Here is a 22,227-nt window from a genome sequence, read left to right as displayed (position 1 = left end):
ATGACTGAATTCATATCCAGAGGAAGCCAGCATAACAAGCTCCTCCAGGAGAACCAACAGCTCAAACCGGCAACACTTAGGAGAACCCACAATGCCTCGCTCTTCTTCTCCATGTCTCTATTTATGCTGGCAGCTTTCCTCAGGTGGACCATCTACACTCAGCACCGTGCTGATTTAATTCAGCTGGTTTTAAATTGACCACCAGTTTTAAATCCTTAACAGTGACACACTGCCTATAAAGCACTTCTGTTAATTTTTCAGGTCTCGATCAACTCACAATCTTCTTAGCACCTACAGTGAGGAAAGATCTGTTCTTCGCATCCTTGTTTCCCATCCGTTCCCTTCCTTGTGTTCTGCATCCTCATCTAGATTCTAAGCACCTTGAGGGTTAAGTGCTCTAAGGCACTGTGTTTTTCAGGTGATCTACGAGGGATCAGTGGGATGTGTGGACTCTCATCTAACAGCAACTGGGTGGTGGTAATGAAGATACCTCCCCCACACACTTTTGCACACATATACACTCACACACAGCAGCAGCAGCATGGGCTGGTCACTTTGTGTGTCCTCTCAGTTGATACAGCAACCCTATGAGATAGGTCCATACCGTTCTCATTTCTGTTTAATTAATAAAGATAATTTAGGGAAGTTACATGTTTTTCCCAGAGTCATCAAGTTAGTGACACATTACCCCCACGTACTTCAGTGTGTGCTACTCCAGGATAGCCTCTCCCATTCTGCAGATATAAACAGTGACAGCCACGTGCTTTAAAAATCTTGATAAACCGTAGCCTGACTCTCCTACCCTTCCTCATCCCTTTGAGCCTTTCTCTTTCTCCTCTGAGATAATACAGTGGAAATTACCCAAATGCTAGATCTAAGCCAGGAAATGTAGCTGTAAAAAAAAAAAAAAAATAACAAGATCCATTTCTCCAGTGTTTGTGAGCGTGAAAACAACTATGTTTTCCAGCAAACGTATCTGCAGGTCATTCTACTCACTGGCATGTGGACACGTTCTTCCTGCCTACTGAGTCATTCAGAATTGGAACATGTGAGTGGATGTGTGTCAGCCTCCCGTGAAGGAAAAATGTCAACACAAACAACACCCAAGAGTGAGAACTGTAAGGTTCACAGCCTGTCCATGAGGATTATGTCACTGGCTTCTAACAACATCTCTGAGACGTAGGTAACATAAACAGTGTGACTATCCCTGATTGACGGGCTGAAAGAAGTTAAGTGATTTATCCAAGGTTAATAAGATAATTAGTTAGTGCCAGGGAGCCCTTACTAAAATCCAAAGTTTTGTTTATTTGTCTTTTAATTGTGATCTTTTTTTTTTTTACTGCATGCTGGGAGAAGAGGAATCAAATGGAATGAAACTATTCACATGACAGAGCCTGGACACGGGTAAACATACACAAAAAAACTAAGAGACCTCTGCACCAAGGCAGAAGAAGCCCTTTCATGAGGGAAGGAGGCTTCTAACACAATGGCCATGTGGGGAGGGGGGGGGACACCCACAGTTGGCATTTGGCAGGAGAGACTGTTCCCTGGTGTTCTCATTCAGAAAGTAAGTGTATTTGAAATTCTGAGGACGCCACATCTATTCTGTTAATAATTTACCAAGTGAAACCATTAAAGATGTTGACAAAGCTTTTTCCATTTTCTGTGGGTGTCTATGGGTGATTTGATACCACGTGTTACCTCTCAAACCTTCTGGGTTATTTCTGAGGGTCCCAGTTATTCAGCAAGCAGTGTGGAATGACACCAGATGCAGCTTGAGTTTGAACACACAGCTACTGCTTCTACACTCAGGCATTTTGCCACCAGGTCACTAGGGGACTATTGGTCTGGGCCTCAGCAGACAAACTGTGTTTGCCAACATAGCGTAACTGGATATTCCTGGATAAGAGGCTTAATATTAAAAAGTAAATATATATTCTCAGAAGCCCATCTGTGTCACCACAGTTGAACAATCAATAGAAGTGAGAAAGGAGAACATTCTTATCAAATACTTCATTCTTTTAGAGCCTTCCCAGTACATAGGGGCTAAAGTTCTTGAACGGAAAGAAACAAACTGCTTTACTGAAGACAAGTGATTCCTCTAAGCCATCATTTGCAAATAAAAACAGGCTGCTCAATATTTGCTAAAGTTCTAGATTGTAGCTCCATTTCTGCCACCCCCAATCCCTTTGGATAAGTTAAATCAGTGAGAATGTGTTTGGCTGAAAATAATAGAAAATGAAACTCAAAGTGACTCGAACAACGGGAGCATTTACTATTTGGCTTAGCATGCAGGCTTATGGAAGTTTCAACATGATTACACTGACAGCTCCATGACCTATGACTCTCCTCCTGCTGCCACACCTCAGGCAGGTTGTCCTGGTGTAGGCTAGCATCTTCCATGGCTCTCAGGTGGCTACCGAAGTGTCTGTGTCACCTGGAGATGATAAGGTTTGCTTGCTTTTTGTTTAAAGTGAAAATCTTAGCAAGATACAAGGGTGGAAAGCCCATAATTGAGCTGGCTAGTCAGGGCAGCCTTTAGAGCTGAGGGGTGTGAGTTCAGAGCCCAGTCTGCCTTCAAGCATGTGAGCACTCAGAGGAGAGTAAACAAATCAGAGGAAAGGAGGAGAGGTCAATTGTGCAAACAACAGGGATTATCCGTCACATCTAGGAATCTAGTATCTTCTTTACGGCTCAGTCTCCTTACGTCACTGGGTAAGAACTAGAACAGAGGCCCTTTCTAAGATCTTTTCAGCTGCTAAAATTCTACAATTCAAAGATGATAATAGTATCCCAACTTAATGGAAGAATCAACACATGTTAATTACATAGTAAGATTTTCCTGGAAAGCTGAAATGGTTCAAAGGAATATAATATACAATATAAATATATATAAAATATACAATATATAATATATTATATAACATATAAATGACTTAACTCTTATAGTCAGGCATATGAGCCATTCATCTCTACAGTTCTGTGACATAAATAAGGTTGTGCCATCAGGAAAGGTAAACTAAGGCCCAGGCAAATAATGAGCAGTTTGTAGTCATGTTGTATCCCACTGACCCCCAGGCACAAATTCCAGGCACAGAGTTCAGATTTTGTTCAGATCACTGAGTCATGGGTAGGGAAGTCCTGCCTGTTAACAGCAGTTTTCAAATGACAGCATGGCCCTGGCAAAGCTTGCAGCAGGATCCATTCAGGTTTGGGAAGGAAATATTGACATGTCTATTTATACTTTCTCCTCTTGATTTATGTGTGTATTGTTTCATAATGTACATGACACATCGGTGTGTGTGCATATAGTCATTGATAGCTATGAAAAAGAAAGTGAAGGCTGATAAATTTAACTTCCAGTATTCACAGTTTCAAAGCATGTGTGAAGCCCTCTGCAACACACAAACAATAAAATCAACAACGACTGTCAACGTGACTGGTACAGATCATACTAGATTGCTACGGCTTCAAGTATTCCACAGAATGGAAGAAAAATACCTGCAGAAACCGACCCAACTGGATTTGTGACTACTCACTCTGATAAAAGCTCAGCTGCACTGGACCTGGGTTTACAATGCTCTGTGTGCAGCAAAACAGAGATTGCCAGCTTGTTTTTAATTTGTTGATTCTTTCAAAGTCTCATACTTTTGTTTACCAGAACAGGATTTCTATCATTGTTTTCCTCCCCCAACCGACCCCCAAGCCCTTCAAAGCATCTCCTACTTTAAGAACTGTTGGGCTTGGTCTATCTGAAGCAACATAAATGCAGCTCACTAGGGCACTCAGGAAGTCAGAATAGCTTTGTGGTTCCCACAGTTTTTGCTCATGCAGTTGACAATCGTGCACATCTACTAAAAGCTAGAAAGATGTTCCAAAGCTCCTAGAGTCCAGTGCCTGAAGGAAGACTCCGCCAATCTAAAGAGACACCATGGAGCAGTGATACAACAGAACCTTAGCCAGCTACATGAGAAAACAAACAAAAATAAATTAGCCAATTGTGGGTTAGTCAGGAAGGAAGTCTGAGTTGGGTAGCAGTTAGTGTCAAAGACTTTTTCTAGGAAGAAATGGCTCTCAGCCCCTTCCGGGGTCTTGAAGGAGACAGGAGATCAGGAGGTTCCGTGTTCCTTTCATCAGAAGTAAAAAAAAAAAAAAAAAGAAAATAGTAATACTCATGGAAAGACACTGATTATCCTCCTTGGAGGGAGAAGAGAGGTCTCTTTTTCACTTCACTATACCTCATCTCTGCTTCCCTGCAGCTTCACAGGACACTGAAGGTGCGGCCTGGGTGTGGATGCTGTATTCAGTGGAATGCAGCTTTCCCTGGACATACCGGGCTGCCCATCCCAGGGCACCTAAGGACATGGGAATGTGCAACTCCCACAGCAGCCCAAGGCTTAGAAGCAAACGTGTTTCTAGGGGCTTCTGCAAATGGAGAAACCAGGTAGCAATGGTTCTGATGTCAGCAGAGAAATGGATCGTGAAGGCTCAGAATTTCTCCTGTTTAATCCCATGGACACGCCTGCCATTTAGGTTAAAAGGGAGTTATTCAGTGAGTCTAATCAAAAAATCTGCTATAAGCTAATTGCAACCTAACCCTAAAATCACTCCAATGACTCCATGCTTTTAAACTACACACGCAGAAAGATTGGAGTGTTTGTGTAGAAAGAAGTTATTTTCCTTCAACCTTCCATTCTCCCACAGTTCTCTCTTCCCAGGGGTTACCCTCAGGCTTTCTGCTTCAATTCAGTGTTCTGAGGAAGTGCAGGAAAAGTATCCGTGCAGTGTGACTCAGCTCCATTTTTTTCTACTTTCGAAAGAAACATGGCAGGATTGCTTAATTGTTTCTTCCTGAAACAGGGAAAGGAAGGACACAAAGACTCAGGAGTCAGAAAGGCAAGATTAGAGCCTTGCCAGAATCAAAGCAAATGGTTTTTTGGTGAAAAAACAAATGTTTTTATCATTAAAACAGAAAACCCTTCAAAACACTATGGTACTTAGTCCTTATCAGTTAAATCAGAGAAAAGAAAAGGATGGAGCTGGTCAAATTCTATATACAGAATTTTACCGGGGATCAAACTCAGGACCTCAAGATTGCCAGGCAGACGCTTATGCTGCTGAGCTAAAATCCTCAGCCCCAATATACAAAATCATTAAATTGGACAGAGAGGGGTGGGGAGAATTCAACTGGCAACTTTTGGTGTTAAATTGAAGCAAGGAAATTGGAATTTGAATTTAAATTGCAGGAATCAGCAGACCATCCCAAACCAGATACACAGGGAGAAGGCAGGGTCACTCTGCATCTTTCCTTCCCTGCTGGAGTATTTGCAAACAATTGTATCTTCTTCAAATTGAAGTTAATTTTTTAAAAATGAATACAAAAAGTCCAAGAAAAGCACTCAGATATTTGTATATTGTATATGCTCCAATTACAACATTTTACACCTACTACAAACCAAAAATTTACCCCCACTGTGGGACCTAGAGAATCTACAAACGTCTAGACTTAGCACTCTGAATGGAGTCATTATTGCTTCTTGTCAATATTTTTCCTCTTTCTTGTGCTAATATGTCTTCAAACCAACCTTTTTAAAAGGCAGGGATGGATACAAGGAATACAGGGCCAAGGGATGATCTTTGTCATTGATAATTTTGAATAGTCATGTAAGGTATTTGTTTGAAGGCTCATGGCTTAAATGTACATTTCAGTCCCCTGAGTTTCTTAAAGTACATTTTTTTATTTTAAAGAGAAAAAAAGGAAGAAAAAAACAAGAGACATATAAACAACTATGACAACAACAAAATCTCAAAATAATAGTAAGATAGGCTTTCAAAATAAGATGATAGGAATTTAACAATTGTTGTAATATTGCAAATTGTTATGTTCAGAAGAGTTGCTTGGATTACCAGATACTGACATGCAAAATCAATTTAATCATATGAGTATTAACTGTTCTTTTCCAAGAACTAATAGAATTAGTCATATAATTATCTTAGCTATTTTATGTATATATAAACAAATTCATTAAAGTATAGTTTTATTATTAGTTGAAATTCTCTGATTTATTTATATAGTTGATTTAAAATATTTTCTCTTTTTTAACTCTAAAACAAATATGGAGATTGATTGTATTTCTGAGGGATTCCATCTCTTCAACCATTGTTAACAGAGTAAACCAACAATTTAAGAGTATATGCCCCCAGAACCAAAGCGTCAGTTAACCGTTACCGGGGATCAACTCACGACTGCCTGCTTGCAAGGCAGGCACTTATGCCGGTGAGCTAAATCCCTATGAAGTTATATTCAAATATTTCAAAGAAAAAGACACTATGGTAACTACCATTAAGTCGGGTTATTTGGTGGTGAAGCACTAGGTTGCTGAAAGTGTCATGCTTTAACCTGTATTGTTATATTGTTATGCCCCCTTTTATCTCATCCTCTCCCTTATTCATTAAAAAATTATTTGATTAAAAAAAAAAGCGTCAGTTAAACGCCAGTTAATGTACTTCACCAGGTCTTAAAGACTAAATAAGATAATGTTGTTCTTCACTGACTTTCATTCCTTATAGCAACTGTAGTCAGAAAATTTAAAGCTGAAGTTTTAAGAAAACAGAGTAAGGTGAGCGCACTTTATTATAAACGTTTTCAAGCTGATAAATTTCTGTAAAGCTGCATTTTTAAGGTGGATGTCAGTTTACAAAAATAACATTAATACTCATAATCACAGATTTCCATCAACTATTTGCTTTGCATTATAAATTGTTTTTGGCTGGTGCTCTTTTTAAAATTATTCTTTAACACTGTAATAGACATGGAAAGAGATAATTTCAAAATCTTGGGCAATTTTTTCTTCTTGTCTCTCTTAGGCCCATCTTCCATCTTTTCTTGCTGTAGTCTCTAAAAGAGTCACTTAGTTACAAGGCAATTAAAGAAAGAATATTTTTCAAAATGTCATTGCCCAGAAATAAGAAATGTTGAGATTTAGGAAATAATTTCTTAAATTATAATTTTCTGGGCAACTGTCACAGCTGAGTTCAGCAGAGTGTAGCTCTCCAGCTCTGACTGCTGACCTTGTTTCATTGAAGGGTACATCAGTGTCACACTCAGTTCTTGTGGCCGGATCACCTGACATGTTTGATTTGAGCCGAACAGGCAGGGACTCTGAAGTTCGGGGCAACCTATGAGTCATAACAAACTCGTTCTAGTTTGTCTTTCATCCAGTTTGTCATTTCCATTGCAAAAGGCTTACTGGAGAATTGCTACGCAATAGTCGTTTCTTACAATATGCTTGGTCCTTGGACTCAAGTATTCTCAACCTGGGAGATAAGAAAGAAACCCACTCTCAAGAAGCATGCAATACCTCTCTTCTTTCCCATCATGGCACAAAATGACCATTCTAAACAAATCAGGCCACCAAAACACAATTCCAAAGAAATACACAAATGATCACTACATACATGGCAAGCCACCAAAAAAAAAAAAAAGGGAATCAAATAACATGTAAGCTACTGCAAAAGTATACTTTTTGAAGAATAAGAAACACCATAGCTTTTCCTCAAGCTATTAATGGAAATGTAAGCATAAGTTCAAAGCTGAGCCAGAGAATTTCAGTTCAGAGTAAAATAAAATTGAAACTCTCAACATCCTTCAACTAGTGGAAGACAGACAGTTTTTTGAGCGTGTCAGGCAGGCATTCATGGAGTCATCTTAATTATAATAGCAGCCAACATTTTTGGAGTGCCAACTACATGCCAGGCTCAATGAAGTATGATTATCTGCAGTTGGCAGGTGACAAAACCACAGCTCTGGGGGGATTAAGTAACCATTCAGTGAAGTATAGAGCTGGAATATGAAGCTGGGTCCAACTTCAAAGGCACTTTGGACTACTGTAGAATGGTTTTTTATTAAAACACAAAATAAAAATGAGGCTGGGTTTGACTCATTTCCCCCCTTCCCTTGCATGGCTTTTGTGGGTTTGGCTCCATCTCTCTCTTTAGTCATTTATTCCTAAATGACTATTATTCCTAATAATTCCTACTAATTTGTTGATAAAGTGTTATATATTCTGCCATATTCACTTCTGGAGTAATAATGCCATGGGTTTGTTAGTAAATGAGTTCAGCGATATCTCTTTTTATATTCTAAATTTACTTTGTCAAATATGTTCTGAGTAAATTTTCATACCATTAGTCTTCTTGGTTACGATTTCATGGTTATTAATTCTCAATCAATACTCTTTATGATAGTCTTTTCCTCAAACTTCCATTATCATCTTTTTGGCCATTTTTGATTGCCCATCCCTTTCTATTGATTCTTTCTAAAATTAATCTGACCAAAACTGCCCGTGATAATGCAGATGTGCATGTACCCTCATTATAAGCCAGTGGCATGACACGGACTTCTGTTTTTCTACACCCCTCCTGGTGCCCAGTTTTGCTTTGTTTTGTTTTGTTCTTTCCTGGAAGAGTTTCTTTGCTGAGGAATGTTCCCTCATTAAGCAATGCTCTGGATCTTAAATTCTCTCTTGGTTTCTGTTCTTTTCATCTTCTGTGCATTTGATGAGGCCTCGCTGGGAGTGGTGAGGTACACAAGTTCTGAGTCAGGTTCCCCAGATTTAAATCCAGCTCCATTTACGGTGTGGACACACTAACCTCTCCCTATCTCAGTTTCATCATTAGTGAAATACAGATACTAATGGTGCCAATTACATATAGTGGCTGTGAGGCCAAGTAAAATAACAAATGCCAAGTGCTTGGAGGAGCAGCCAGCACATGGGAAACTCTTGATAAATATTAGTTTTTGCTGTTACCGACCATGTCTCAAATATTACAGTTGTCATTTTATCCCCATTTAGACAAATTTACAAATTTCCTACATTTATATTTTTGACTTGCCTCTGAACCCCACAAAAGTCCTGCATCACTCCAAATGTGTAGACTTTGCTGGAAATTTTAACCTTGACCAAATGTCATTCACAAAGAATATGCCCTTTATATCTCTTCATATTAAAATCATCTATTTGCTTTATAATTCACTTCCTGTTTTAAGTTGGTTTCCTCCAACTGTAACTAATTGTTCTTATTCAGTGAGAAAATTACTGGGATGCCACATGGAAAAATTGAATTATTCAATAAATTATGAAAATCTGTAAATACTCTTCCCATACTTTGTATCCACATGGAAGTTTATATGATAATACAAGGTAATTATTTAGATCTCGAACTTGCCTATTAAAGAAGTGCTTTTCCCCTCTTTCCTGGATGTAACTGTTTCAGGATTCTAGTGTTACAGTCTCTCTAAACAAAGGAAAATCTGAGAATATAATTGCTGTCTGTGTTAGATTTTTTTCCTTGGTTTTGAATCTAAATTGTTGATATAAATTACAATTTATTTGACTGGCCACGCCGTTCCCCCATAAACTCCCTAAAACCATTATTTGCCATTTTACAACATCCAGATTGAGGCAGAGCAAGAAAACGAATGTGATACTATCCAGGATAATAAATGGAAAGGGGGATGGAAATGGCACCCTCAGAAAAACATCATCCAGAGAATTTCTTAACTTTTGAAAGACTATTTTTAGAGCAGCTTTAAATTCACAGCAAAACAGAGAAAAAACACACACTCCATCATCAGTATTCTCTACCAGATTACTACACTTTTTGCAGTTGGTGGACCTATGTCATGCATCACTGTGGCCCAGAGCCCACAGATGACTTAGTTTTTATCTGAGGTGTTACGTACTCAGTGGGCTTGGGTTCAGGGGTGATGGCATAACCCTTCACCGTAGTGTCATATAGAGTATTTTCACTATTCTCTCGTTCCATTGCTTCCTGTCCTCTAAGCACTCTTAAGCCCTGACCTTTTTATTTCTCTATAATTTACTCTTTCCACAATGTAATATAGTTAGAATCATAAGGTTTGAAACCTTTCAGATTTCCTTTTTCACCTGGTAATAATCAATGTTGTTTCATTCATATTTTTCTGTGGCTTGATAGCTTGATTTTTTTTTCCAGCACTGAAGAACATTCTATCATCTAGAAGCACCACAGGTTACTTATTGGTTCCTTCCAAGTTTGGCAGTTAAAAGTAAAGCTGCTACAGAAACTCCAGCTTGCGGATTTCACTGGGCATTGCTTGCTCTTTTCAGGGGCCAAGCTAGCTATGCATTTCAGGTCCTCTTCTTCCCTACTGACCTTTATCACGGTCCAGGGCTGTTCCTTATTCAATCATCTACTCAGTACCTGTTGGGTCTGGGTGTAGGGACTAGAGATGCAAAAGCAGAAGAAAATAAGTCCTAACTTTCACAGAGCTCAAATTTCACTGGAGAAGCACAGACAAGGGAGAAGAAATGAAATCATTTTAAGACAATGTCAGTGATTAAGACTATGAATAATTATAGGGAAAACTAAATATTCCTTGTTAGGGAAATCTACCATCAGTCTTAAACTTGGAAATATTGGAGAAGAAATTTTCCACTGAACAGCAAAAGCCTTTTGACCTGGTAGCATCTCTAGGTCATAAGCAAGACAAGACCCAAATCAAGGCAAACAGAAACACTGGGTAAAAAGCTTAAATGAAAAGGTAAAACCTCAATAACTGAGTAGCATCAGAGAACAAAGGGCTTCTAGTTGCTGTATCAAAATTCCATAAGCTTAGTGATTTAAACAATAGTAATGTATTTCTTATAGTATGGAGACTAGCAAATCCAAGATCAAGGAAGCTGACAACTTAGTTCTTTAGTAAGATTTTTTTCCTCTCTTATGAATGTCTGTCTTCTTACTGTGTCTTATATAGTACAGGCAGTAACAGCTGTGGTCCCTCTTCCTCTTCTTAAAAGAATGTTAATCCACCATGAGCAGGTCAACTCTTGTGACCTCATTCTGGCCTAATTTCCTTCCAAAGGCCCACCTTCAAATACAATTTTTTTGCAGGTTAGGACTTCCCTGTAGGAGTTTTGAAGAGACACAAACATTCCACCCATAATAGCACGTGTGAACATCCGCCGGGGCATATTTAGAAATGTTTCGGCCTGTGTGCATAGGCTGGAAATTCTGTACTGCAGTCAGTGGTCCAGCTCCCAGTGGTGAAGGGTGGCCTTTGCCACTGCTCCCACCTTACTTCAGTCCTGTCAAAGAATGCAGATGTGTCTGCAGTGCTGCTCAGCCTGACAACGGACGTACCACCATCCCAAGTTTTTAGGACAAATTCTTTGTCTTCTTGAGACATTTTCCTGTAAGAAGAGTAAGATACACACATTGAAGAGCTACACATAATTTCTCTTTTAATGTTGCAAATAAGGAGCATGACTCCCATGATTATCAGACAACTGAAAAACCAAAACATTTGATGATATATTTCAATAAACTTTGAGATAGTTGCAAAGCAATTCAAAAGCCTGCCCAATTTAGTCTGAAGAAACACTGCTCTGGGTCAAGAGTGTTGCTTTGCTTTTAACACAATGAAGAAAAACAGCACATCCTACACACCTTTTTATTAATTGGCTCTGACTTTTAGGTGCCTAGAGAGCTATAAGGACTGTTTTAGTGTTCCTGGATCAAGTGTAAGCAATAGATCACTTGATTCTTTGTGAACGATGATGGCTAATAAAGCCATTCTCAAAAAGATCACCCTTTGGAAGGATATTCTTCCACTCTTTGGTAACTTTCAGAACAATATACAGGGACTAAAAATAATGTCAAAATTATTTAGACAGTGGAGGAATAGCAGCATATGGATGACGCAGACCCATTATTAATGGCACTCCAGTGTGACATGGTGCAGCAAGTGGGGAACAGCATGCCCTCTTGCTTAATGCTTTAGAAACTACTGACGAAAAGTGATACTAAAATTTATGCTGTAAATCCATCATGGTCAAATTTGAAAGAAACTGGACTGAGTATTGCCAAATCAAAATGGGCAACAACAACAAAAAAATAAACAAAGCTTTTGTAAATAAGGAGAGAAAGAAAGACTGAAGGGAAGGATGAGGAAAAAAAGAATCAAGATATATTAGACACAGGTATGAATTCCCTAGGATGAGTGTGATCATTATATATAGCAAAAGCGTACCAATAACATTAATTTAAAAATAAATATAGGGCAGCTGGGAGTTAGTCAATCACATGACAAACTCAGCTGGCCCAGGGTTGTTGGGGGGCACTATCTCAAGGATGAAGTGGGGTGCACTGGGAATTGGAGGACAAAGACAGTAGAACGTTTTCAGATATAAACTGTCAAAGATGATGAACAACTTCCAGGCTCTTCCAGCAAGGCTACTTTGATCATCCTCTATGTCTTACGTGTCCATGAATTAAACTTGCTGTCAGAGTTGGGCAGGAGAACACGAAGAAGGTAACTAACAAGGTCCAGGCCTGTATCAAGCACCAAAAACCAATGCTGTTTTTCTGTTTGTTTATCTGGGGTTTGCTTTGTTTTGTTTTTTGTTTGTTTGTTTTTCTCTTTATGAGCTTCTTGGAGCATGACTGTGAACTAAAATGCACTTATCCTAGAACCATCTAACTGGTGCTAGAGAGGCCCTGTGGGGCTTGTGCAGCGGAGAGTGAGGAAGGGCCTCTGAAACCAGGACGGGAACCCTGGCTCCACCAGGAACAACCTGTGTGACAAGGCAGGTTACACAATATCCTACAACCAGTTTCCTCTCCAGGAAATGGGGTTGACTCTAGCTGCTTTTCAGAGCAAGGTCACTTTATAAAGAAAATATGAGCATATCTTCTTTCTGTTGCCAGAATGAGGCAAAACAACTTTCCCTGGTGGGAAAAGTTTGAGCTTTATGACCTGCTGCTGTAGAAAGATGAAGAGCTTTTTGTTGTTGTTGTTGTTGTTGTTGTTGTTGTTGTTGTTGTTTTAATGAAGCTTATAACACACTACCTCTGCAGTAGTAAAATAAAGTGATAAGGACGATTGTCTTTGAGGAGCAAAACTAGGTGGTTGCAGGAAAGGAGCTGACAGGAAACTGGCCTCTCCTTCAATGGATTTTTGAATTGTGAATCTAGACAACAAAAGTAAAATGCAAGTTTCTAAACCAGCATTCAAAACCCATACCCACCTTCTGTGTCCGCCTTTATTATAGGGGAACAGCAACTTAATGCTTTCCTCAGCTCCTTGGGCATCATTCAGTATGAAAAATGCCTCATATGAACATTGGAATGTGATCAATTCTGACTTGAAAGAATCAAATTCACCAATTTTTATGTTTTTCTTAATCAAAATATGAAATATATTAACTTGTGAAATTCAGATATAGCACCCCCCCTTAATCTAAGTGGGATACATTCCAAGAAACATGTTTTTTTCCTACACATATATACCTTTGGTAAAGTTTAATTTATAAATCAGGTACAGATTAATAACAATAACAAAACAGAAGAATTACAACGTATTGGTAATAAAAATTTTATGAATATGGTCTCTACTATTATACTGTATTCACCCTTTTTCTTGTGGTGATGTAAAATGATAAAATGCCTAGCTGATGAGACAAAAGGAAGTGAATGACAAAGGCATTGTGAGGTTGCATTAGGCTACTATGTAAGGGTTTCATGAACACAAGCACTGTGATGCCAAGACAGTCAATCTAACAACCAAGATGGTGACCAGGTGACTAATGGGCAGGTAGCATATAAAGCATGGATCCATTTCATAAAAGGATGGTTCACCTTCCTGACTGGATGAAACCATATGATACAGTGTTTCGTGGTGTTTCTCAGGACAGTGTGTAACTTAAAACTTACAAATTGTTTACTTTTGAAATTCTCCATTTAATATTTTAAGATGGTGGTTGACCACAAGCAACTGAAACTGCAGAATGCAAAACCACAGATAAAGGGGGACTTACTGTGTTTTATAATTGGCTTAACATAGCCTAAAAGAAAAATATTTAACTTACAAAAGTTTTCATCCATTTTTATAATTAGATTTGTTTTATCAGCTGCCCCATTCTCTCTCCACATGGAAGTACAGTCATTTGCCTTCTTTTTCTCATCTCCAAACATGAACTTCCGAAACACAGAATCACTCTCAGAGGACAGGATGAAGATGTAAACTTTTAACTTCCTGTTTGAAAAAGCAAAATGAAAGTTACTATTTGTGTTGCCAATCATGTTGTCTTTTAGACTTTCAAGTTCTCTGCGGGGAAAGCATTTTAATTTTTTTCATCATGTAATGATGAACAAGTCTCCCCATGCTTAAAAATCAACCTAATCTGACAAGAACCATTGCCATCTCTGTGACTCAGAAGCAACACGTTGTGTCATTTGACTTTGCAGCTAAGCACACTGAGAGGGCGTCTGGGGCTCCCAGTCACCGCAGGTCCCAGGCACCGCATCACCCACTGCAGGTCTGTTGGCCACAGGGTGCTTTCTGTGCACTTTCGCAGCTCCGGGCCCAGCAAAGCGCCCAGCTCCAGCACCTCCACACTGAGGAGCAGCGGCCTTCACGCATGTCCGCTGCTCCCTGCAAAGTCTTCCTTGAGAGAAACGACTTTCTTTGGCTTTTCCTTTTTTTCCCTTTTGGTACATTTATTTCTAATGTCTTAATGAGTCTCTTAATGCTTTGGAAACCTGAGACTTCTTCAGAAAGATAATGAGATTAAATATGTTCTTTATAATTTTTTAAAAAAGAAAATGCTATTTAATGTAACTTTTCTGCGTTCACAGAATTCTGGGCTTCCATACTGGTAGTCTGTGCAAGGCAGAGAGCTTTATGGAGGAAATCTCTCAGTTCTAACAGTAAGGACTGCATTGAGTTCATCGTTTTAATGATTCATGTTTAAATGAAGCCATTATTTTCCAGATCCTGCCAAAAACTTACCACAACATACTCATATGGTTTTACTGCAAATTAAAATTCCTATAATTTTGAAAGAGACATACAATTCTAAAGCTTCTCAGCAAGGGAACACCTTGGCTTCAGAGCATTGAACTGCCCTTGAAAAAGAAAAGAGGAAAAACCTTGCCATAGTTTTGCAAGTTGGAGATGAGGCCACCCTGCCTTCAGCACTCTGAGGTGGCTCAGGAGCAAAGCCCATGAGCCGCTGTGTGTCTGAGGAACACAGCCGAATCCAGCAGGGACTCACTCACGAGGAGATACGAAGAGGAAGGGGGGGTCACAAAGACTGAAGGAGCTTAATTTTTGTTTGTGGTCATTGTTAATCTACAGACCAATCAATCATCTCCACGCTCTAGTACCTATGAGATATAGAAAATGAGACGCAAGATCACGAGAAGATCGTTGACAATCTTTTTATTTATTATTTTTCTATCAGGAAGAAAGATATTATCTGTGCTCCTAATCTAGAAACAGAAAATTCTGGAACTCTCCTGGGGTAAAGGAAATGGGAATAAAAGGATGGAAAAAGTCGGCAACCTCTCTCTGACAGCTGAGAGCATAGCTGCTAAAGACCCACGGCCCAACAAAGGACAGAAATTAGACATCTGTCCTCTCTATCTTCCTCCAATCTCCAGCTCTTTATTGACACATCCAGGATTTATTGACACCACATTTAATTTTATTTTATGCACTGAAGCTTAATGTCAGTTAAGTAACAGATCAGGGCTATTTGAAGGAAAAATTTTCATTACAGTATTGCACTACTTTTTATGTGGGTCTCATATACACAAGCCCATGAGGACTCTGCCCACAAAACTCACTTACTTCAGTTGTGAAGGCACCAGCCCAGCACCATGAAGATGTCTACGCAAATAGTCAGAGAGAGCACTTCCTCAGCGTCTCCAAACTCCACATCCTCTCCACTGCCAAGAGCTCAAAAACACATCACCATTCCCTGGAAATGGCTCAAGTCTGAATACAACATAAACATCCAAACTGCCTGTGCTATCAATTATTATCAGAGATGACAGCAACAAAGGGACAAAAATATTACTGTGAACATCTTTATTTCTTGTGAAATGAGTGATCATGGGAACATCTCCAAAGTTTAGCATTAGATTTTCTCGGTATTCCACATGTCAAGAGTAATGAGTAATTATGGGTGGGGCGTATATATCGAGGTGGGGTATGGAATGTCATGACTTCAATGGGAAAAAATCAAAGTATGTCATCTTATGCATGGAGTGGTACTTTCCCTGAAGTTTGGGTCTTGCATTATAGAGTGTATATACAGATATATGTTTTAATCTAAACTCCATAACATGATGAAAACTGTGGACTTGATACTCCTAATCAATGACAGGAAGCTGCTGAATGTCTATGAAGAAATGCCCAAATATTATAGCCATTATAATGTTAGTAAGAAAAGGCTGCAAGGTCTACAGCAGCCTTGAGGCAGGGGCACTCACAAGGGCACTGCATGACAGAGGCTGCTGTCCCCTCCTGGCCCACTCTTCACGTATTGTTGATTCTGGATAACTCTCCAATGGGCCGCAAACCCAAGGCAAAATTGACACAAATACAGAAACTTCTTAATCCAAAAACTAGGAATCATACACTCAGTTTTAAAGAGGTAAAAATTATGAAAAAATACAGACTCCTAAAGTATCTTGTTAATTACTTGTAAAGCTTGCACATCATAGTGGAAGTAAAAGCTTTTTTTCTGCACTGAAGAACACTCCTACAAGTAAAGTCAGCTTAAAGATACCAGAGAAAAAGACTTCAAATTCTGCAAACATGAATCATGATATATCTGACTCCAAAAACTCCTACCCATTTGCACCTCAAAGAATACAAACAAAAGAAAGAAACTCTTCCTTCAATTAAAAATGTGGCTTAGAGTAAATCCCAAAAGAATTCAAAGAAGGTGGGCTTCAGAAATTTCTTATTTCCACTATAAAGATTGGACTTTGAAAACAAAAAATGTCTATTGTAATTTCTGAAGTTGCAGTTAGTAAAACAACTTTTTAAACTTTTATTGATTCTTTAAATAAGTGGAAACTAGGTTAAAGAAGAGAGAAGATCTGACTTCAGATTTCATCAGCTTTAACATCCCACGGCTGTTTTCCCACAACTCACAGGACCTGGGTTACTGGAAGGTACAGTCTGTGAAACATTTCATCAACGACAAGAAAAATTGGGTTAAGCAATAAGTAAACTTGGTCTTCCCAATCTAACTGAGCTCTCTATGACCAAAAATCATGTTCTGAACCAGTGCAATAAAGACACACAGTGTGGTTGATCAAGAAGATGTAGATTTCCAGATAAGCAAGGAGCAGGGCACAACCGAGATGAGAACAATCAACTCAAGATCTACAAAAGCTGAGATGAGATAAAACCTCTATGTTCTTACCAATCTGGAAAGACTTCTTGGAGCCAGTAGGGTTTATTGTTTGTTGTTTTGCCTTGCTTTGCTTGGCAAATGCACATTGCTTGGAGAGCTGAAAACTCGGAAAAGGTTCAAAAATTAATTAGGATGATCAATCAGGAGGGTTTTCACCTTGTGTGCTTTTGGGGACGTCTGCTCACAGACTTCCCTAGAAGGACCCTAGATCTGCCACAAAATCTCTGGAGAGCAAGATCCCAGTAAAAGACAAGAAATCTGATGAGGACCTGAGACACTGATCCTATTTTTTTTTTTAAAAATCCAAATTTCTATACCCTGGCAAAGATACCAGCAAGAGAGAACAGCAAATCCCAAAAGCACTGGAAAGGAAGACATTGTCAACTATACAGCACTGCTTCCACTAGGCTTCTTGTCATTGAACAGCTTAGCAGTTGGTATCCAAGAGCAGTGACCTATTTATCTGTAGTGTCTTAATATGCTGCAACTGACTGCAGAGTCAGTAAGCTGAAGTTTCTGTGGGATATTATTATGAAATATGGCACATCCCCAAATCATTCCTTCTCAACTGTTCCTCAAAAGTTTAAAAATAGCACGTAACTCTCGGAGTGATTCAACCGGCTTATAATAATTCACAAACAACTTCCTAAAAGGAAGTAGGAAAAATATGGAGGTGGAATGCAAATTAACCAACGGGTATTTGTGAACATGGAGAGAGATGAATAGATTGGAATGAACAGATCAGATGGAGTCTGAAGTTAGCAGTGGGGTTTATATCATCTAGATCACAAGTCATTTGTTGGATATAGAGGCTCACAAGACCAAGGAAGACTGTTCTGCGGGCAATGAACATAATAGATTAAGATGATAGTTAAGGGAGAAAAATTCCACTTATCCCTATTAAGCTACAAGTACATGGTGTTGACTGTCAATTGACTCTCTGTATCTACATGATAACAGTTGCAATGCCAGAGGAAAGATCATGCCCAATGATGGGCACCAGAGAGATTGTTTGGGGAAAGTGGTAAGAACAGGAAGTGTGTGGGTTTATTGCTAAAGTTCCCAGTAAACACTACAAAACAACATTTTTCTTTTACCTTAAGCCACAGTCTGTAAGCTTGTAAGTTAATTCATTAATTCATCAGAAATTTATTTTTCTCTCATCACACATCAGGCAATGTGCCAGGCCCTGAAGACACAAAAGTGAATAAATAACATAATTAATCATAATAATAGCTTCCATTATTGAGTGCTTTGTATGTGCCAGGAACTCTACTTCCATTGCACAATGGAATGTGTACAATAAACTTCTAAAGGAGACGTTATGTTCCCATTTGCAGATGAAAAACTAAGAGGAAGAAATGACAGGTCTAAGAGATGTGGTGCATCTCTCAGAGACGCTAGTGGGGAATGAGATAAGGGAACTACAGTGTGCTATAGTCTGTGGAATTGCTAAGACAGAAGAGAAGGCAGCGTGCTAACTCAGCTTGGGGAAGGGAGAAAGGATAGGATAACAGCAAGAGGAAAGAACAGGGGGTGGTAGTGTAGGTCGGTGTATCTGTGGCTGTGTGTGCATGTCCCTGAGTACATGCGTGTGGGTGTGTATGTCTCTGTGTGGGTGGATATGTCTGTGTGTCAACACACTGTGTGTGTGTGTCTGCATGTCTGTGTGTCTGTGAGTATAGGGAGGTAGGTATATCTGAAATATGTGTCTGTGTGCATCTGTGTATGCACGTGTGCGCATCCTGGGCAGAGAGAGACAGGCACAGCCCACTGCAAATAAGCCATCCCAGAAGAAAGAAGGTAATGCAGTGTGTCTTGCACTCATACCACAAAGCTTCCATCTACATTCTGCAAGATGAAAAGGTTGCAAAGAAAAAGCAACAGGGCTTGTGTGCAGTGTCTCAGAAATGACACAGGAGGCTGTGACAAAACACTTTTTATCTGCTCAGAGAAGAGGGACATTTATCATGACAGATTAACCACTCATCTTGAGTTAGATGGTGTCTAAGGTATGTACCCAATGTGGTTATATAGTAATGATGAGTTTTCTAAGCAAAGAAACCGAAGCAGGTCCAGAGAAATGCCCCTGAGTGACCACCTCACGTAAACGCTTACATCAGTGTCTCTTCCAATGCTCAAAGAATTTTAGGTACATTTCTTCTGCAATTGTCCTCAGAACCTGCCACGTATTCTCTTGAATGCCCTTAATGGTGACAAATCACCCACTAAATGTTAATGTTTTTGTTTTTTGTCAAAAATTATTTTGGATTTAGCTTATAATAAGATAATCAAATAACTATAACCAAAAATAACAATTAAATGTCAGGCACTAAGCTAAGTGATTTTTATAAATCATCTCATCTGATACAATTCTCAGCACAAATCAGTTGGGTTAATTTGTTCGTTTTTCTTTTTGCAGTGCTAGGGACTAAACTCAGGGAATCACACGTATCAAGCAAATATACTCCCATGAGCTACATCCTCAGGCCTTTTTATCTTTTATTTTGATGCAAGGTCTTGCTAAGATCTCATTAAGTCATATATGGTCAATATTAGTGTTCCCATTTAATAATTTTTTTAGCATTAAAAAATTAGTACACATCACTGGACGGCTTTTGGAGAAATCTAAAAGAGCAGAGAGCCTATAATCTTCCTCTAGAGTCTTACCACACAGATCTAATCACTGTTGATATGTTAAGCTTCTCTAACTAGTCTTTCTCTTAATCACAATGTGTATAAATTTATAACTTTTCACTTAAAATTCTGAATCATTTTTTGTGTCACTAAATTTGTTCAAACTCAAAACAGTTTCAGGATTTTAATGCTGCAGAGACACATTCTTCATAAATGTGTCTTGGTGGATTTCTATGATCATTTCCTGAGATCATTTCCTAGAAGTAGAATTGCTGGGTCCAGGGCCTGAATAACTCTAGAGGCTGTTATAATTTTGACATTTTTTGATGAGGAAGTGAAAACTCAAAGTACTTTCCAAGGTTTTAAAACTAAAATGTAGCAGAGACTGGAGAAGACCCAAGACTGTAATTTTCTAAAGCCTATGATTTTTTCCCACTAATGTAAATTAATTTTGAAAAAAAAATGAGAAATATCAATAAAGAAGAATTTTCATGTGTGTCCCTAAAAGACTCTCTAAAGAGCCAAGTTCAGCCCCGAGTCTGTCTTTTGCTATATTCGCTTTCCTTCACTGTTACATTCTTAAATGTCAGTTCTATTCTTTATGAATTTACAGTATTATTAACATTCTGGCCTAAATATTGGATTTTTGGTAGAAATGACAAAATGTGTAATGTCTTTGGCATTTGGGGACAAACTTGCTTACAATTCTGGCGAGCCCTAGGCAGGTGGGGGAGTCCACCCCAGCGTGCTTAGAATACCAGATGACTAATAGATAACCAGTCTTCATTAAGTCTGACTACATTGTGATAAGTAGAAGAGGAAAAAAAAACATCTATCACCCAAAGTTCTGCTGGCTAGTGACACACTTATAGCCTGTTTGCCTGGAAGAATGAGGGGAAGGAACAATACAAGCACAACCTGCTCTCTCCTTGCACAGTCGCCCCTGGAATGTAATTCAAATTGGATCTGAAAAATCCCAGACTGACAGAGAAGCACACTAGAAGGGGTGAGTGGGTGATGTGTTGAAACTGCATTTTCTAGGTGGAGCCTACAAGTATTTTCAAATCTGTCCCTAATTCTTTGACCCCAGGAGCTCTTTTCCTTGGGACAAGGGGAAGACAAACCAGAGGATTGAAAGATAAGGCAGTGGAAAAAGTTGACTCAGGCTTTCAAAGTTTTGGTAAAGACATGCTCAGCCAGCTTTCCCTGATGTTCTATTTATTGATCAGCAGAAACCAAGCCTGGCAGTGTCCCCAGATCACTAGCCTTGACCTGCATGTTTCACCAGCATTTCAAATGCAACTGAACCCATAAATCCTATCTCCCACTCTGGCACCTCTCATGGCATTAACAGCACCCTCATGGACAAGTACCCGAGTTCTGCTTTTCTTTCCGTGTCCCTTGCTGTCACCCTGGTGTAAGCCTCTAGCATCCTTGTTTCAATTCTGCGTTTTCACAGTGCTTTAGCCCGTTTTCACAGTGCTCACTGCCCACAGAACAGTCTTCCTTGGTCTTGTGAGCCTCTATATCCAACATAGTAATCACGGTCAGTGGCCTACTGAAAACCCGACACTGACTTTTTATCTCTAGAAGTTCGGCCTCTGTACCTTGATTCATAAAGCTGATTCTTAAAGCTGCTTTTCTTTCTGCCCTCAACCTGTCTATGTAGTGCTCCTGCCAGCCCCTCACCTCAAGCCCAGCTCTCCAGGAAGACACTTGACCCAGGCTCAGACTTAGCTGTCCACTGCCTGCAATGCTCCCCATTCCTGGGCCTTCCCTGTGCTGCGTTCAGACCTCAGCCCCAGTGTTACTTCCTTACCAGGCTTCCCTGAGCCCTCCCTACAAATGGCCCCATTTTACTGTCTCTATACCAGTCATCATCACTAAAGGACATTATCTTCTGTTAATCTATGCAATTGTTTACTGTTCTTTCTTCCTCACTAAAAAAATAGGCTCCTAAAAAATGGACATGTCTAACCAGTAATCCATACTGGCACGTAAAACAGTACCCAGAAGAGGAGAACCAGAACTCCCAAGATCCGGCCATGATGGGACTCAGGCAGCTTATTCACCTGCCCTCTTGGTAAGCGCCTGCAGCGTGGGCCTGGAGGAGAACCATTAACTGTGAGCCTACTGCCACGCGAGCTGGAAATCAAGCACCCTTCCCCCAACCCTCTACCCTAGCTCCTGGGGATAGCTGTCTCAGCATCTCTTGGGAGGATGTCATATGCAGTATAGCAAATATGGGGGATTTCCTTCTGTCTTCTGTTTGAAGGCAAAGGTTATTTTCACTGTTTTGTTTTGTTATGTTTCTTTTGCTCTATTCAGTATTCTC

General features: G+C 39.5%; 1 long non-coding RNA gene across 2 annotated transcripts in view; it reads right to left on the bottom strand.

Annotated features, from left to right (window-relative positions):
• Positions 1 to 5,389: 5,389 nt before the first annotated feature.
• LOC134472218 (uncharacterized) overlaps positions 5,390 to 22,227 on the bottom strand; it is a 52,474-nt gene continuing 35,636 nt past the window's right edge. For both annotated transcript variants that reach the window (XR_010042108.1, XR_010042107.1), the window contains 4 exons: positions 18,353 to 18,444; positions 17,265 to 17,352; positions 13,911 to 14,077; positions 5,390 to 11,234 (listed from right to left, as the gene is read on the bottom strand). This is a non-coding gene — a long non-coding RNA (uncharacterized LOC134472218). The remainder of the gene's footprint in view (positions 11,235 to 13,910; positions 14,078 to 17,264; positions 17,353 to 18,352; positions 18,445 to 22,227) is intronic.

Source organism: Cavia porcellus, unplaced genomic scaffold (assembly GCF_034190915.1).
Source record: "Cavia porcellus strain 051 isolate PalLab524CR breed Dunkin Hartley unplaced genomic scaffold, mCavPor4.1 scaffold_22, whole genome shotgun sequence".
Taxonomy (NCBI): Eukaryota; Metazoa; Chordata; class Mammalia; order Rodentia; family Caviidae; genus Cavia; species Cavia porcellus.
This window is presented reverse-complemented; position numbering and strand designations above follow the sequence as displayed.